General features: G+C 30.3%; 1 long non-coding RNA gene across 1 annotated transcript in view; it reads left to right on the top strand.

Moving 5' to 3' along the window:
* The first annotated feature begins 5,315 nt into the window (after positions 1–5,315).
* LOC136797097 (uncharacterized) overlaps positions 5,316–19,887 on the top strand; it is a 17,441-nt gene continuing 2,869 nt past the window's right edge. The window contains exon 1 of the long non-coding RNA XR_010844920.1: positions 5,316–5,793. This is a non-coding gene — a long non-coding RNA (uncharacterized lncRNA). The remainder of the gene's footprint in view (positions 5,794–19,887) is intronic.

Raw genomic sequence — 19,887 nt, 5'->3', positions numbered from 1 at the left:
TGAATTATAATTAAAAATATATTTAAAAGAAATATACTAAAGATATAGAAATGTTAATAATAATTTCGACAGTGGCAAACCCATTTCAAATACTCTCTTTGCAAACGTCAACTATTGCCACTGAAGACGTTAATCATGCCACCACAGAACTAAAACTATTTTTGTTCTTGTTTTCATTGTTACCTAAATAATAAAAGGGAATGGACGAGGGAATGGTTTTGCGGAGTCAGGGGTCTCATCTTTGCTGATTAGTCAATCATGTAACATCATAGTATCATGTAACATAGAGCTCTACTGAGAATGTTTCCCTACACTTCTGACGAATTTTTGCATCGAGTGGGACCCTTGATTACCAAACAAGACACTTATGGGAGAAGCACTCCCACCCAAGGTAAAGTTGGAGGTAACATTTACATATCTAACCACAGGAGATGATGAGTTTATGCCGTTTTTCAACTTCAGGCGCTTTTATAAATATAACTCGATTAAACTATCTTAAAGTCTTCCCATTTTAAGTGCTATAGGGTCTTAGCGGGGCGGGTCCGGCGGTAAGGATTGCCTTTTTAATGTTATGATCTCCTCTTGTGAAATTATGACGTGTCGTAAATCGACCAATCTACTCGCTATAATTGTCTGTTTAAAAAGTAAGATAAGTAAGGTTACCGTGGAGGGTTTCATGCCGTCTTACAATTTCAGGGGCTTTTTAAATATTACTCGATTAAACTATCTTAAAGTCTCCTCTTCCCATTTTAAGCTAATATTTCAAACGTGATATAGGACCTACATGGTTCTACAGGGTATGTCTCATTTCAACCAGCGGAACGGCCCCTCCCCGTTCCAATAATCCACTAGCGTAAGCCAAACAAGTTACAACCTTCGTTGGACCCCTCACCTAACCTTATAATGCCAAAAGGCAATCCAAGGTATCCTTAACACCCAGCTATACATATAGCATACCTCCTATATGTACGTATCAAATACCCACTAAAATCATTACATGGTATGTCTCAAGTTTCAAAACCCTCTATTACCAATTTAGTGCTAGCATTGTACACCTAATTCTATTGTTTATTCCGGTAATTTAGCTTAACTTTATTCAGATAATTTAACTAAATTTTATTCATGTAATTTAACTTAACTTTCTTTTAGTAATTTAAGTTAACGTAATTCAGGTAACTTGCTTGAAATAATAAATAGAAAACCAATACATTTATATGAATGTTTGTACATATAAGAATATAACACATGTATATAGTATACAAAAGCAGAGTTTGATGCAGTATACTTTAAATGCCAGTATAGGTATTGAAGTAACCGGTAAGGGGAGATTCAGATTGCAAGGTGGTGGGGTAGTTGGACTATCCTAAAACCAACTCCTCAATTCAGTGGACTGGAATGGCTTTTTCCCCATGGACTGGAGTATCACTGGGCGTCATTGGTTTTCCCACTGTTCCGACACAAACTCTTGGAGCACTGCCTGGGGTTTAGTGTCCACAAACGTCAGAGGAACAGTACTAGAGGAGGGTGAGGTGAGATGTCAGCTGGTGGTCATCGACCAGCGCTCGAATGCAAATGCACACATTTGCTGTAGAAATAGGAGTATAGCATAGTGAGGTTTTTTTAATCAATATTTTTTTCCACTAAGAGGACACACAGTAGCTGCACAAACTTAATGGAATACAATGACGGATAAAAATAATAACTCTCTAAATATAAAAGGATCTTTAAAAGTACATGTAAATTGTTGTTCATTCTCATTTCGCACGAAGTTTTCAATTAACAGGGTCAAAACGACGCTTCTTTCTAAACAGTAATCAAGTTTTATAATAAACTTACTTCACTTAAATTAATTTTAAACTTTAATTATTTTTTTTATTTACGCATTTTAAAAAGTTGGTGGAATATTTGTCTCAACATGTATGTGATGGTGTGAGAACGATTACAGACCCATACAAATATTTTGAAGGCTGCTAGTAGGTACAAATGACACAAAAGATATTAAAACAGTGTAAAATACATAGGTCTGAAAACTTCAACAATGTGATTAAGGTAATGATTTTGCTGGTTTCAATAATATGATCCTTCAACATTTTCATTACTTTTCCACCCGCAGCTTTTTTTTTATGAGTGCAATCGGATAGAATGTAATTCGAACTCATTCTCTATACGTCAGACTTAAATCATACTCATATCCATGAATCTTTCAAGGGCGCTTAGAGAAGAAGTCGGAGCATCCTTGCAAAATTTCTTTTAGTCTGTGTATGATCAAACAAGACTTGGGCTTGAACCTTCCTTGATTTACTCTATTTTGTTCTCTATACCTATTTCTTCTGAGTTCTGGCCAAGTATTTTGGCTTTTGAAAAAGACTTATTAGGGATTATTATTATTATTATTTTAGGACTTATTAAGGAATAAGGACGTCGCGAAATGGGCTTGATTTTGTGCCGCTTGTCAGACAGCAAAAGTAACTAAACACATTTACACTGCCAATAAAATTCAACAGCTTGGAATTTCCCTCATATTCCATGATAGGACCAATAGCTACTTCACAAGGTTATAGTGAAACTATCATTTATAGATTTATTCAGTGAGCAGAAGCGATCATGAACTTTTATCTGAAATTCTTTGCCTGAACCAAAACATGTAGGAAAATGTCCACCTACCTGTGATTGATTTTATAGTTACCTACCAAATTTGACTGATTAATTTTATTTTCTGAATTATAATGTTTATCTTTGGTACTAATAAATTGAATAGACACTATATCTATATATACATTATAATTCATAAAATAATTTTTTTTAGTCATTCGGAAAATTATTTACAGATGAATCTTTTATGGGTTAGATTTTTCTGCATCAGGTTCATAGACTATAATGTGTGATTTCTGTGTAGGAATCTACATACTCAATCGAAGAACTAATCAGATACTGCCCAATTCTGGTTTACCCAACGCTGTAGGTCCGTCAATGCCGAAAGGAACAACGAGAAAGAAAATTATAATCTAACCGAGAAAAATACATTTTACATGCTCACTGAAGCCCGATAACAATGAAGACATTTTCTAAAATCGTATATCTGTTTATCTGTATATAAATTTCAAGTTCCAAAACCTTACATTTCTGTAGAACTATATAGTCGAAAACCCACTTGTTATGTTGGGAAAATATATTCACGCGGTGTTTGCAGTTTTTGTAGATTTTTTGCCTGGTGGAGGCATTTATATGTTTTTAGAAATAAGGCAAATATATATTCCACTTTTTCAGGCTCAATAAGTTTTCTTTTTTAATGAGTAAAATACATTTCCTTGATAGGAAAAACTTTTGGGAGGCACTGTATATGAGTTAAAATAAGATTTATGTCTTTATCAAAGTCCAAAAATAAAACCTATAACAGATTAACTGATAAAAAAAAAGTTCACTATACCTCAACATACATACATGTATGCCAACTTGTCAGTTTTTAAGTATTACATCAACCTCTAAAAATAGTACTTGATTTCCAAAACGGTGGTTCATTTTCACATGTTTAAAATTAAGCTTAACTAAATTTAACAATCTTACTCCATATGAATATCACGATTACTCTTTGTCAAACCTCATCTCAATATTAAATTGATTCCTGGATTAACTAATTTGTTGCAATCATTATAATAAAACCATATGCTTATCAAAAAGATACTCATTACCATATTCTTCTTAAAATAAGCGAGATAAGAGATTCACTCAGACAAAGAGTTTACTGTGAAAGGGTATTCAGTGCACCTCAAAATGGAGAGTATTGAAATCATTGTAAATAATTTTATGAGTGGCTTAATGAAGAGCGTTGAGAATGCAATGATGGTTTTGTCATTTTAAGGATTAGAAACGGCTTAGGTTATTTTGTTGCGTTGTTTACTTGAGTTTAATTTGTTTCAAATTAAAGACACCTATAGTAATAACACTTTTATCGTATAATGAATATCAATTTTATTTTAATGACCGTAAAAGGTCGCCGTTAAGAGTAAACATTTTTCTATCAATTCTTTCCTTTTGATAAGTATTTTGGATATTATTGCCTGAAATTTAATAAAATCTCATCATACTGATTACCATGAAATCCCATCATAAACATTTAAATGTCAAAATTACAATTGGTTTTTAAAAATAATATTTTTAAATTTTGTTTTTTTCATAAACCTCATCTTCTTCACTTTATGTAATTTACATTTTTCCTATAAAAGCTCATTACTGTATATTAGCATTTTAAGATCTTTATAGTCATATAGTTAATCAATACTAATCCTCTAGTAATACAATTCGAACGCCGGAATAATATTTTGAGAGCATTTTAACAGTTAAAACGCTTTTGTGTTTTATAAAAAGAAAAGTTTATAAAACATCAACAATGTAGTGTAGATCATTTTGTTGGTTTAAATATAATCCTTCAACATTTTCTTTACTTCTTCCCTTCTCATCTCAGTTTCCTTTTTGCGAACGGGATCCGGTAGAGTTTAATACGAACTCGTTCTTCATCTCTCAGCCTTAAATAATACTCATATCTATCAATCTTTCCAGGGCGCTTAGGGAAGACGTTAGAGTATCTTTACAAAATTTCTTGGAGTCTGTGTATGGTCAAACTAGACGTGGGCTTGGACCGTCATTGATTTACTGTATTTTGTTCTCTATACCTATTTCTTCTGAGTTCATATAGACCTCATGAATACCTTCACTGAAAGTGATGACTGTATGTATGACCTGGGGATACTCACAGTACTTCGAAGATATGACGCGGAACCAACTTACTCCTCAGTGTCAGCCGTATTTGTTCTTAAAGTTACTTAGCTTACGTAGAACAAGCAAACCCGTACGGGACCTCATTTCTACCAGCTAGAATATTTACCTAAACAGGTACAGAAGGATGAATAGAATGTCTGACGCAGTTAACGGACTTAGCGGTCACGCAGTAAGAGCTACCAGAAGATTTATGGCACAGAAGTTTTTTAATGAATAAGGGCGACGTGGAATGGGATTGATATGCGGCTTGTCAGATTGCTAAAGTAACAAAACGCTGTCACACCGCCAAGAAAATTCGACAGCGAGGAATTTTCCCCCATCTTCCATTATAGGACTGTTAGTTATTTCACAAGGGTATTGTGAAACTATCGCCTGTAGATCCATTCAATAACCAGAAGCGATCAGGATTGAAATTATCACGACAGACACAGGGGCAAAGTCAATTTATGAAGGATAAGCGGGCTTTACGAATCCGGGGTAACGATCGATCAGAATACGCGATATCTAGTGCTTAACCAATTCCTAAAAATTGCTATTCCAAATTTACAGCATAATGGAAACCACTATTAATAATTTCAACTGTATAGGCAATGTAAGCTTACAGATGAGTTAATGAGATGTTACAGACACCTACAGCCCGGTTTTACTGTACAGCCAGCTTAGAAAAAATCCCTATCCTTCATGTGTTAACAGTCCTTGAAGATCGTAGAAGAACAGACTATATGTAGTATTATTATCTTTCCTATTCTATATTGGTGTTAAAAACTTGACTCTTCAGATCGGATTCTTTCCTTGTTTGTTACCGTTTCTTCGAGCGCTTCACAGACACTACGGCCTTGATCGCGGTCCCCTCGAAATCCAGTAAATTCTTGAAAATCTTGTGGAGTCGGTGAAACTGGGCAGGCGAAGAGCTTGGGGTAGGAGTGCCCCCACTCGACACCCCTACCCGAGCCCACCAGTGCACCGCCGCAGCTCGCACCCGTCGGTACACTACGTCCAGATACCTCAGCTCCCAACGTAAGTCTAGAATATATTCGGAGCAAGGGTATTTACTAAATATTAATTATAATAAATTATGCAATATCTAATTGTTGAACTCACTTAAATAAAAATTACATAATTACCAACTAGTGATCTACCAGCTCGTGAATCTACTTAGAAGGTGCTGAAATTAAAATTAAAAAAATTTTAGATACATTTATTTTCAATTACTAGTTCCTTTAATTAATGTACTGGATATTTTTTTTATCCTATACTATTTATTTTGCAATTAAAATCAATATACACAATTTTTGAATAATTTATTCTGGAATTAGAAGTAAATATTAAATTTTTGAATTACATTTCATTTCATAGAATTATTCAATGAAATGGTTTATTTTTTGTTCAAATAGAGATATTTTATTTTTATTTTTTTTGACCATCCTATAAAAAATATTTATTTTTTCACTAATGGTGAGCTAAGCAGATGTCTGTATAAATTATTCATATATTTATTAATCTTATTTTTCGAATATAAGTTTACATTTAAGAGAATTTTAAAATAGTTCTATATTTGATATATATGAAATGTAATTGTTATGCAAGGCACAGACAGCAGTAGATTAAACTTTAGATAAAATTATGGAACAGGATGTTAAATTTCATATTGAAGTGAATATCTACATTTTTGGGTTATTACATTATCATTTTAATAATGTAATTTAGGATAAATTTTTTCTTTTACAAATGAATTATTTTATAACATTTTTTATATATTTTTCATTACTTATGGACTCAGCTCAGTTATATATTAGGAAGGCATTTTTAATTTGGAAATCTTTATTCAATGTGGTTGAGTTAAGCAAATGGCCATATGGGTTATTTATATACTTAAAAATATTTAATTTTTTGAAAAATATTTGTGAATGAAGTGTACAGATTGCTCAATGAGACTTCTGATTCATGTTCTTCATGAAAATGAATGTTGGTTTCAATCTGTTTATCAATTTAATTTTGTTCGCGTTTATTCTCAGATTCTTTTCTGAAATTTCATGATTATTGGTTTTTTTTTTTGTTTGGTTTTTTTCTGAATCGTTACAAAATCCATAAAACTATCGAATTCAATAGAAGTTACTAAACTGCATTAGAATAAAATTAGTAGTAGTGTCATTGAAGTTTCTGGCCTACTAATTATTGTCGCCAAGATGATAAGATATTGATAGCTTTTTTTTAATGTCTGGCTGAGTATTCAATGAATGAACTGGATGCACAGACAGTCAATAACGCCATCTAGATGATATGTTTTATAGAAATGTTATTGTATACATTATTTCATTTATAAAAAAAAAAATTTGTTTATATTTTAACTGTTTTTCGATGCATTGCGATAACGTTTTTCTTCTCGGTATATTTTGTGTTTTTATAATATAGAATTGGCCATATAAACTAGATTTAACTTCGAGCTTTAATTAAGGGATAAAAGTGAACTTTAATACAAATCAAAATCAGATAAAGTTAAATCTGATTTTGTTTTTATGAAAGTCCTAAAGTTTCATTCATGGAGAGTTAAAGGTGTGTAAAAACAATCTTAGGTAATCAAATAAATTATATGCCAGTATAAAAATTAAATATAATTGTATTAATTGTTGCAACTGCCATTATTATCGGGAAGTTCATTATTGCATATTGCAAAAGCTGACCAACAATTTACAGTTGATGTAATGTAAAATTTGGATGTACAAAAACTGCCCCCAAGAGCCCTCAAAGGGTCCATCCCTGGAAGAGGTCTTTGATTCTCGACCTTGTGGCGTACTTGAAGGATTGTAGATCTTCAACATCGTTCAACTGCTTGCTTTTTATTTCATTATTATTTACTGTTTCTCATTTTAAAAAAAAATAGGGTGGACAAAAGAATCGTATTTAAAACCACGGTTAGCATTGTCTTTATATACTAATTTCTGCCAAACCTGGATTCGAATAAGATTCACTTGTGATAAGAGTCTTTACCCATAGTTATGTATGTAATTATTACTTGAGATAACTGTTAAAAGTATTTTTAATCAAGATTTGGTTACTTTAAATTATGTGAGATGTTCAACCCATAAAAGTCTAGTTTTCATTACGTATTTAACATACATACCAATCACACTGAACGCAATCTTACGAATTACTTTATATTGGTTTTTAGTAATATTATTTAAATGGAATGTTGGATGTGATCTTAATACTATCTGACGAAATACTTACCAGTTTATTATGTGCCTATATATAGTTTTTAATCAAGGGAAATAATTCGTAAATTATTATGAAAGAATTAGATGTATTTTATTTTCATTAATTAATTGATAATCATATATTAACCATTGAATGCAAATATGTCATAAGCCAAATCAGGAGTTTTGAAATATTGAAAACTTAAGTGGAAGTTTCATGAAGTTTTTAGTTAGGAATAAAATCTTTTTCTGTTGAAACTAGTCACAAGCATATCTAACTATTTAAAAACCATTTGAAGTTGATTTACTCAGTAATTAATTCAGTCATTATAATTTCAACTTCAATGGGCGATAGGACTTCTGGAAGGGTCAAACAATATTTATTAAAAAACGATGTGGATAAATTAATTTATTAAAATATTTATGGATTTATATTGGAAGAAGATCATTGACCGTATGAAGTAGATTGTAGACAGATAGTCTGGGTGGCTGTCAATAAAGGTATCAAATAGGAAAATAAAACTATTTATTGTTAAAAAGTTACTAAACGTTTCGCCCCACTTTGCTGGGCTTAGTTGGGCCTGACTGAAAAACGAGATAGAAATATTATAGAATTGGCAGAACATTAAAATAAAAAAAAATTCAAAACAATTGTTGTGTTTATAAATTATATAAAAAAAAGAAATAATAATAATATAAGGAAGTATACATGTAGGTGGACTTGAAACTAGTTACTAATAAATACAACAGGTATGATAAAGTTCTAAATACAGATTTTGACTAATAAATTGTAGAAATATGGTAAAGAGGTAGGTGTAAAAGTTAAAACAGATAGGTAAAGTAAATATGGCATAGGTGAGGTATAGTAATATCTGAAAGAGAAATATCAAGAAAATCAATAAAAATAACAAATAGAAGTAGGGGAAAGTACCAGTCAGATTGAAACAAAGATGAAAACTGGGGGGTTGAGAAACGGAATGTCAGGTAGACAATTTTCTCACTTCTTCTGCTAACCCTTAGGAAGGGTGAGATTTTTTTTTATATCTACATCTATATCTATCTATATATGTATATATGTAAGATTTTTGATAATTTATAAATATTATCTATATATTTAAAAAAATTATTATGTGATTGTTTCAATTCTTTAGACTTAAAGCTTCACCATCAAACATATGGATATTTTATTTAATAAATATTTTATAATTAACCCACATTGCTTGTTATTTAAATAGCAGAATTGTTCACTTGTTTAAGGTTACCTAAACTAATAATTTTTAAATGATTCTCATAAATAATCGTTTATCAGGTGGAGAGGACTTTGGGAGGAGTACCTCCCTAACCTTCCAGTAAGTTGGGGAATCAGGTCAAATTATTCTGGAGTTTTTATATTTAACCCTCTCATTGTAATTGTCGTAGAAACTTTACTGACGGTACATACAAGTCTTAATAGCATTTATTGTATCGTCAAAGCGAATGTGAAATAAAAATACAAATAAAAACCGACCAAGACATTAAAATTTTATTCATGTTAGGTCCATCAGTAATTTTCAGATCAAACTTTTATTTATTTACTTAACGTTTATTTATTCATATTGGGAGCGCAGCTTTCGGGTTTCCAGCGTTCATATCCATTTAATAATTTTAGAATAAATTACAAAATATTCAATTACAATTTTACATTTTTGTCATATTGTTACCAATGACAGCTTTATTATTTTTAAAACTAATATAATAATGTATATACGCTGATTTATTATATGAACTAACTTAGGTGAGACATCAATTGGATACCGCATATTTAGCACTGTGCCTCACTCCCAAGTGCAATCCATATGGCGAACTGAAATTTCCTGAAAAAAAAAATAAGATACTAGAATTTAAAAAGCCCGATTTAAGATGATTATTTTCCCATCTGTTTACAGAAATAATAAATAATTCAGTAAGAACGACCACGGTAGTTGTTGTTCGTTACAGAATAGAAAAGCTAATACTGTAGCTATTGAATCTGTTATAGAGGTCAGCCCGAGGCAGAACGTCGATTGATTTAATATTTATGTCAATCTTTATTAGGGATATCGTTTAGGACTGATAGCTTCCATGGCTTCTGCCTCTGAACATAATTAAGTTAAATAATTATTTTATTTATTTTAATATTAACACTAATAATATTAATGTATTCAATATCGAACTCAAGTAACTTCTGAATTGGTTAAAACAATATTATCGTTCATTATTTCTCAAATAAAATAATTTTTATGAATATTTTTTGGTTTGTAGTTTAGATAAAACTGAATTCTATTAATAAAAGAAAAAGGAAGAAATAGGACATTATAGGTGATATAGGACAGTCAAAATATAATTTATGTAAAATAAAACTCTCATAAATTTTACTTAACGTTGAATACATACATCACGAGCGTCAATATTTTGCTATAATATAATTATTCATTTCTTTGTAGTAACAATAATCTGGAAAAACAAATCCAGAGGGTCAAAATATTGAGGAAATTCGATATTGGCTCAATTAACTGGACTTTTTAGATGGAGGCATTTAACGAGAACTTGAGTAAATAAAATCTAATTTTCAGCGACTTCCGCATTTTTTTTACACAAATAAACTTTGATATTCACTGATACCTTTTTGATGTTTTATTTGCTATAAAATTATATATTTATTATCAGAACTGTACTTTTTTTTTTTTTTTTTATTAAACTAAGCAGAAATCATTTCTGAAGGTCATGTCGTTTAATTAACTTGCGAGATGAAACATTGCGAATTCGATAAGAAATATGTAAAATTTTAAAGTTTAAAAAATCACAAGGTTATATCACATATCACAGCAATCATATATTTTTTTCATCAAACTTATAAATCTAATTTCGAACAAAACAAGAAATATTAAAAATCATATTTTTTTTTCATTATCAACAGCGTTAAATGAATATTTTTTTCCTTTAATGAGAATACTGGGTTTATATACAACATTTGCTTTTGTGTACTGTTTCAGGAAATATGTGAATGATAAAATATTGCTTATTCATCTCTTTGTTAACAATGAAAACATACCACTTTCCTATTCCTTTTTTTTCAGGGGAATATTATCACTTTGGTATAAATAATACTTTCTCATATCCTATCCATATTTTTATAGATTCTTTCTTTCAATCCTCTCATGCTCTGGTATCTATATTTTAGTTGAAAATGAATTTAGCAAATGGAATGTCGTGTTGATTTTGGTTTTTCTTCTTTACTATAGGATTTAGTCCGGACGTCATGTAGAAACGTTTATCTGCCAGAATTTAAAAGAGGATCATCTTAGCCACGTATACGAGCACGTGTTTTGTATTTGCATACTTGATATACAAATTAAAAATTAGCAAATAAAAACCATTGGCGTGTCAGTTTCGCTGAGTTGGTGAAAGCGTGGTTGGAGTAACGCTCCCAGGATTTCGCCAAAGAGAGGAAACAGCTCGGGCAGCGTAACGTTTTCGTCCTCAGCTCTCTGGCAAACTCTCCGACCGTAGTGTACAAAATGAATAGTAGACTAAGATCACGGTTCTATATAGATGGGAATAGATAATTTATTTATTTTTTTCTAAATTAAAACATTTTGGTTGTAATTCACATCCGAACGTCCTTATACAATTTGTAAATATCGACTTTCAGCAGTATTGGTAATTACATGGTCTAATTCTATCATGTTTTTACAAGAATGGTATTTACTGGTTAATGAAAAACTCTTTGGAACACTTCAAAGTACTGTGAAATCATTTTTTTCCACAATATGAGCCAGAATGGTGGTGGGGTTGTAGAGAGACAATATAAGGAAACAAAAATTGTCCTCTTTAAACAAATTTGTTTTGATTTTTTAATAGTCCATTATGCCAACAGGCAAAACAATATAAAATGTAAATTAGTGTATGTATGTAATTTTCTTAGGTTAAGTAAAATATATATTATTGTAGTTGTTTAAATATAAATAAATAGGAGGTTAGAAAAAAATTGTAATAGTCCAAGCGAAGAAATAGACATTCTTAATTTAAATTAAATTATTTTTATTTATTTATTTTCTAATATAGGTTTTTGATGCTCAAATTTTAATATCAATATTTCGAGAAAACACATCGATTTTTTTTATAATCTATATTTGTCCAACATACCAATCAAAGTGCTGAAGATATGTATGCGAATTGAGTTTGTATTGTAAAAGTACTTTTTGGAATCTCAGAATTTGTCTTCCCACCTGCAATATTTTTTTCAATTGTTACATTATTTATTTATCTTATTATATTATCTTCCTCCACTCTCTCCTGTCCCAGGCAAGCATCCACTGTCTTCTTATGCCCATCTTTTTAAAAATATCTTCAATTGTTGCAGTAAAATTTTTATAAAAAAATTTATTGTTCCATTAGATCACTAAAAATTAAAAGATATATTAGATCATCTTTTTTTCTAGCAAAAATGAGGGAAAAATAAATAATAAATAGTAATGAAATTTTGCTTCTACTCCTTCTTTTTTTTGTTTTTAGGAACATAATGTTTAATTTAAATAATCAAATTATGTAGCATTTTAATTTATAGAAATCTTTGTTTATATATTTTTACTATTTTCGATTACGTACAAAAGAAGAAAAAAAATAGTAGAGAAATTAAAATATAATTAATAATGTTTTAATTTATTTTACTTATTTTTAATTTTTCATTATATGCAATAAAATTTTAGTAGCTGTGATATGGATATAGCTAGGAAAGAGATAAATCAATGTTAAACATGTTATTCACCCTTCAGGGTCTTTATTTAAAAAAAAAAAATTAGATTTCTTTCTTTATATAAATTATTTATTAGTTTAATTCCATGATTCATTGTAAAATAAGTTTTAGAAATGTGTGTATTTATTAATATAGCCTAGGTAATATGTTTATACTTTTCCAATTGTATCAATTTATATGAATATTATTTACTAGTAGGTGCTCGTTTTTTTTTTTCAAGCGTTACTTAACAGATAAAGTATTTCTCTATCATCCAAAGAAATAATTGGTAGCACTCAAATGAGATTAGAACTAATTTGAGTGCTACCAACGATTTCTTCACCGGCCATTTTCATCTCATATTAAATCTCATTCAGATTATTACTTCTAATGTAAATCTCAATGACTGATTAAAAACAAGATAGAAATCGTATTTTAGGTTTTAAGTCATTAAATCACTTTTTTTTTTTGCAGTGGTTTGACAATACATGGCCGACCGTAGGTTGGTGTAATGAGAGTTGGGTACTTAATTATTCAGGTTCTTAATATAGGGTTTTACTAATATAACCTTGAAAAACTGGAAAAGGGATTTAACAGTAAATTTAAATTGATTTCTAAACCAACCAGAAATCACAGAAAAAGATTAATCCAAGAATCGAACCACTCTTTCCTCCATCTTTGTAGTTAGAGAATTATATGAACGTTTGTAGGAAATTCAATTTTTTAGAATATTTATTTCGGTTTTGGAAACTAAAGAATCTAATATGTTTATATTTACAATTTTGAACACCTAAATAGTGAATTATTACCAGAAGAAATTGACATCATAATTTATTACGATTCACTATTTTTAATAATTTAGATTTCAATAGGGCTGCATTTTATATCCTTTTCATAACCTCCCGAACACAGTTTTAAGGGCCTTGGGGATGACTGATAACTATATAATAACATTAGTGTAAAAAATATGTTGAAAATCAGAATTAATCAACTTTAAAAGCACCTTGATCGTTTTGTATAATAAATCGAACTAAGGGAAATGAAATTCGCTTAGGGTAAAGAATTTTTTTTTTAGATAATAATTACTTTATTTATTGGTAAGTATTACTCCAATCTGCCACAAACTTGGACAATGAATAATATTGCTAATTGAACACATTCATACCAAAAATAAAAATTAATAAAATCTCTATACGATAAAGACAGAAAAATAAAAATAAGATAATCAAACAATGTAAAATAAATTATATACAATATTTACAATCTCGACCTTAGGATCCACGAGCCCATGTATGAGGGGTAGAGTAAGGCCCTACGAGATCCCAGCGCAGCCTTCTCACCGCGTTACCTATAATGAGCCAATGGAAGTAAAGAATTAAATAGTCAATTAGAAAACTAAACCTACAATTTATAACTAGATAAGAGAGCATAAATTGAATCTGCACTGAATATTGTAGCTAGAATATTGTTCCGTGCCGCAAAAAGAGGAGGTAAGAGGAAAGGTCAGCTTCTCAGAAGAAATAAATATTAGCGAGACTCATAAACAATGCCACCATTTATTCAGTATGCAACAGCAAGTGGAGTTGGAATAATGAATAAACCGATAAGTGATAAATGTCGATTTAATAGATTGTTTCCTGTTTGTAGTCGTGCTACCATAGTTTCTGTTCTCGTTGACCAAGTGCAGTGCATTTTTTAAAATGCAACGATTATTCAGCGAGTTGGTGCGAAAGAAATCAAACGGTTATTAATATTTAGGGATTTCATTAAGGCGGATGATCTTCCCTGAAGATAACACTTAAAAATGATTGCCCAATTGAGACTTTCAGGTAAATACCCTATCACTCTTAATGCTGACTACCACAAATACACTTTGGACCCACATAAGCTTTGTCTGACTCGTGATTGAACGGGATTGGAGGATTGCCTCCATTTTTGTCCCGCCTACCAAGAGAACAGAATCCGGTACCTTGCAAAATTGAATAATATTAGCCCAAATTATTTCTACGAAATTCTTATAGTACTCACCGGATTAGACCTTAAAATGCTATTTGTCTATGTAACTCAAAATCTCAAACTATGATATATGCTCTTAATAGGATGAGTAGTTTTTGTTTCTTTTATATTAAATTATATATGCTGAGACTATTCCTTTTTCACTGCTAGAAATGTAGAGTCGTATTGTTTACTGTTAATTTATATAAATGATTTTCAATTTATTATTCTCGCAGAATAATAACGTTGGTATATATCACTGGCTAGTTTATTTACTGTAATGTCGGGTTTTGTTCCTAAAACAAATAAATATGTAATTATTTATATTAAAACATTACTGCCAAAAATAGTCGCTATTCACCGGGAAAATAGGAGGTATCAAAATGTCAATAGAACATGTAATTAACAGTGATATCATTTTAAATTGTGAAAACGCCTTTTTTTTTTTTTTTTTTCAATTTTAGCCACTTTAAATGTTGCTGGATATAACCATTCAGTCTCCCCATCCCGTTTTAAGCATATGTTATTAAAGGTTGTCTTCAATGTGAAGACAGGTGTGGATCAATAAATAAAGGGAAAACAATATTGTGATTTATAAGTAATGTATAATGAACAGGACCTTTCACATTCAACTGCCCTGTATTACACTGACCATGACTGGGGTTAGTGTTTAGAGCGTGATCACGAATTATATGATAATAGGGAAGTTCGATGTTATATTGTAATGAGCCTTTGTGACATAAGAGAATAAGAAGACTAATTATGTAAATAGTTCCTGATAACTAATATGACTACATAGAGGATAGAGATGCCAAAAATGTTTGTGATTCAGTAAATATATACTTAGGCTGTTATTGAGGATAAGTATAGAGTAAGTATTGAGGATGGGACTTTTTTTTATTTTCCTTCATTCCTAGTACTCCCATTTGTTTATTTTATCTCAGATCTCGTATTCATTGTATCTCGATCTAAAATTTCCTCCGATTCAACGATATTATAATAAATTATTTATAATTGTTAAAATTGGTTTTTATTAAATAATTATTGGAAGAGAAAATTAAATAAAAACATATTATTCGATTATTATTGGAAGTTAAAGATAATGCTTCAAATTTTTCAAATAGTAATATATAACCAGTCAAATTTCGACAATTCACAAAGTCACATAAATCCTGATGAGATGTAACATATTTCACATAAAAAAAATTTTAAAAATAAAATAAATAAATAAAAACTGAACTTCCAGGTTATAGCACTCTAAATCATCATTCAGTGAATTGGTTTGTTTTATTTGTATCAAATATTAAAATAGTTTCTTTTTCATTAAAAGTTTACTCAAATAATTTAAATAAATTATTCTAATATAAATCTTTCCATTTAAAATTTCATTTTTGAGTTATTCAAATTAATTTATTTTACATGGATGATGTTCCTCCGGAAAGTTTTGAATTTACTTGTTACCTTTCCTCCTTTCTCTGTTTATTATTCATTGTTCAAGCAAAACTCAAAATCAAAATTAAACTAAAATCAGATGAATCCTTCCATTTTAACCCTATCGTATGTATTTTAGTTTTAGATTCACTGAATTAATAATTAATTACATTGATTTATGTGTAACAAATGCTTTGAATTTTATGTGTAGAAAGTTCATAACCAGCATTGATTTAGAAAAAATATTGTTCTAAAATAACAATTACTTAATTTTTTCAAAAAGATCTTTCAGTATTCATAAATCTCTTATTTTCTCGTTGCTTTGTCTTAATCTAGATTCATTTTTAGATATACAATTATCATTTACGTTATTAAAAAAAAAATGCCTTGAACTTTGGGTGTTAAAAATTAAATTCTTAGGCTCTGTCATTTGTTGACGATTTAATTATTTCAGGATTGGAAAATGAGATTTAATTGAAGGAAATCTCTCTTAATTAAATGAATTATCTGTTTCATCCTATTTTATTTGATAAAAATTCATTTATAGAATTGGGAAAACGTTTAACTTTTCGTCGGATTCTGGCCAATTTGCTGTACTACGTAAAAGAAGTTTCACTTAAAAAATGTTGGATATGAATACTTTAAATCTAATCCTTTTTTCATTTTCAAGAGTAATAATAAGATCTGCCACAATTAATGGCAATTAGTATTAGTATTCATTCATACCATATATTTAAAAAAAAAGAAAAACGAAAAAAAAAAAAGAGAAAGAAAATGTAAACGATGAAAATAGTATCACAGAATTAAAATAGTAATATTAATAAAATAAAGTAAATTAAAAAATATAATTAAAATCATATCTATCTTTCTGTTTTGGGCTTTATTTATGCAATAAGTTAATTCATACTAAAAATCAGAATTTAGGCCAGGTGAGTTAAAAACAGTTTTTTTTTATCGGCTTCTATGAAAGCCTTATTAATCAATGAAATTACAATTAATTAATACTCTTTGGTGTACTATATGCTTGGGTAAAATGATTAAATCTGTACCGCTAAAGCTCTTGAAGGGTTAGGAGTGCAGTACTTCGTAAGGAAGTATTGTTACTGAACCAACCGTTGTGCAAGATTGTGATTTGGTCAGAATCACGTTCGACTGTCAGATTTTTACTCAGTTAATGGGACCCACTTTATGAGGCTGGGAGGACCCCGTAGGGCTCCCGAAAGCATAGGGTTTACTCGCAGGGTACTACTATTCAGGGTTGACTGAATAGTAATACAGTGCCTTACCACTGTACCCACAGCTACCTACTCCCAGGGTAAAATATGATTTAATACTTTTACTTCAGAAAAATAAATTATTAACATTTCGTGAACCCTATGTTCACTAATAATAATCAATATATAAGATCCAATATTTTTTATTTTCATTATGTTTTTGATCGTTGGTTTGTTTTTAATTTTCTCACTTTCATTTTGCTTGTAGTTAATAAGATTGAAACTATTCCTAACAAGAACATTTTGTATGGGAAGATCATTCATACCCTTTTATAGTGTTATTTATGTTACTAATAATGTATGGTACGTTTCTCCTCTGATATATACCTTGGAAATGATCAAAGGAGACTTGATGATAATGAAACTTCATCGTTGAAAAGAGGGAACTATCATCTTTATCCTAGACGGAATATTATTCCAGCTAGGGTTTATGAAAATAATAGCCACATCTTTTCATGGATGAAGTTTCTTTCATCAATAAGGATAAATACAAGGTGGAAAAAAAAGTCCTTCAGAAGGTCATTTGCATGTAGGTTGTGCTAAGATGGTATTATTATAAATTACCACGTCATTAATTTTTTTTACAATAAACGTCGTTCCTAAACTTTGCTCCCTGATGGAACCGTTTGAAGATAATTGTGGAAGATGACTGACCTTACGCAACCGATCAGTGGATGAGATATAGCGGCGAGCCCAATTAAATTTAAAAGTCGGTTAAGGCTGAGCACTTCCTCAATTCGTCCTGGCTGAGGAAGCGGAGAAAGTCTGCATAGCAATGTCGTAATCGGCTCCGCGTTATTTCCGAGATATCTGTATCTGACTGAAGCTAAGTATCCTGCAAGTCTAGTATAATGAATATATCTTATGGATTGACAAAATATTCATTTTATAGGTATATATACTTATAACTACTCATAAGACGGACTATCTCTTTGGTTAGTAATTGTGAGATGTGTTACAACTGTTCTGCATTTATGGTTTAGTCCATGAAAGAGTGAAACGTTCACTAATTGATGCACTAATGTTAAACACACTTATGAGGTTATTTTAGAACCCAACAATAACCATACCTCCGTTTATTTTCAAGCGATTTTTCCTTTTACTTTCTCTTCCGCATGGCATTCCCAGTTTTAATGCAGATAGATGCTGATGATGCTGAAGCCTATTTCATTCAGTTAAAAAATTAAGGTACAATTGAAAAAATGAAAAACTAAAAAATAATGCAATATTATAAAGTACAATATCTAAAAACAATAATATTTAATAAAATGAAAATTTCATATATAAAATATGAAATTGATTCCTTCTACCTAGTTCCCTTATGAAGGCCTACAATTTAGGCCGAAACTTTGGTAAAAATAAAGAATAAGTTTTACTTAAACTGTAAAACCTGAGGAACGATACGGGCCCAGTGGATGCTGTCTCCCACCGAGTCACGTGTTTGGATCGTTCCTGGCGTCTAAAGGTTTTTTTTGGGAGAAAAATGATGTTCGTTTGAAAAGGTAATTGTTGAAGAAGCATCTTATGAGCTAAAGATTATAATACGCTGCTATAAGAATTTCATTCTTAAAAAAAATAATCAATACTCGAAAAATCGTATAAGCAATGTTCTTAATAAATGGAATCCATAACAACATGAGTCAGTGGCTGTTAAGTTTTTCAAGTTTTAAATGTACAAGGGAAAGGAACTATAGTTCTTCAAATAATATTTTTAATCGGAAATTAACTTTTTAATAAATCCCAAACATTTACAGTGTAAGTTACTTTTGTTCAGTACCTAATTGCTTTTACAGCAATATTATCTCTAGTAAATTATTAGGAAATACTCTATATGGAAAATTTGTCATTTGAAATGAATATTTTATTATTTCAAGGGCATGGTAAAAGTTGTATGTGAATTGATATAAAAAAAATAATTTGCTTTAGTTTCACGTTGTATCCGATGTTCATATATGTGTGTACTTGGAGATTATTAGTTTTAAAAAATAAACTGTGCTGGTGGGAATATATTGAGTGGCAGTCATGTTAAAATTTAATCGAGAACATTTTTCTGCCTTAGCTCAATATTTGAAAGTGGGGGGTAGACACAGACGTTAAGATGGATAAAGTAATTATTTAATGGTAGGCTATTGGAACATGAAGTTCTCCCCTCTAGAGGCGATTTCAACAGCACTTCATTTATCTATAGAAAGTGAATACTCAAACATACTCATTTGTACAGATTCAATGTCTGCACCCCAGAGTCTATCAAACTTCAATCAAAGCGGACCTACGATAGACAAAATTCATAACTATATAGACATGCTTAAACATCATAAAAAAAGCGTTTCCTTTCTCTGGACTCCAGGGCACTCAGGAATAGCTGGAAATGAGGCAGCGGATAAAGCGGCTAAAGAGGCTGCTACAATGAACGTTCCACCACTCCAAATTTACGAGCCGAAAGACATAAAGGCATTTTTAAGGA

This window comes from Halyomorpha halys, unplaced genomic scaffold, assembly GCF_000696795.3.
Source record: "Halyomorpha halys isolate HHAL.00 unplaced genomic scaffold, Hhal_1.1 Scaffold169.1, whole genome shotgun sequence".
NCBI classification, from domain to species: Eukaryota; Metazoa; Arthropoda; class Insecta; order Hemiptera; family Pentatomidae; genus Halyomorpha; species Halyomorpha halys.
This window is presented reverse-complemented; position numbering and strand designations above follow the sequence as displayed.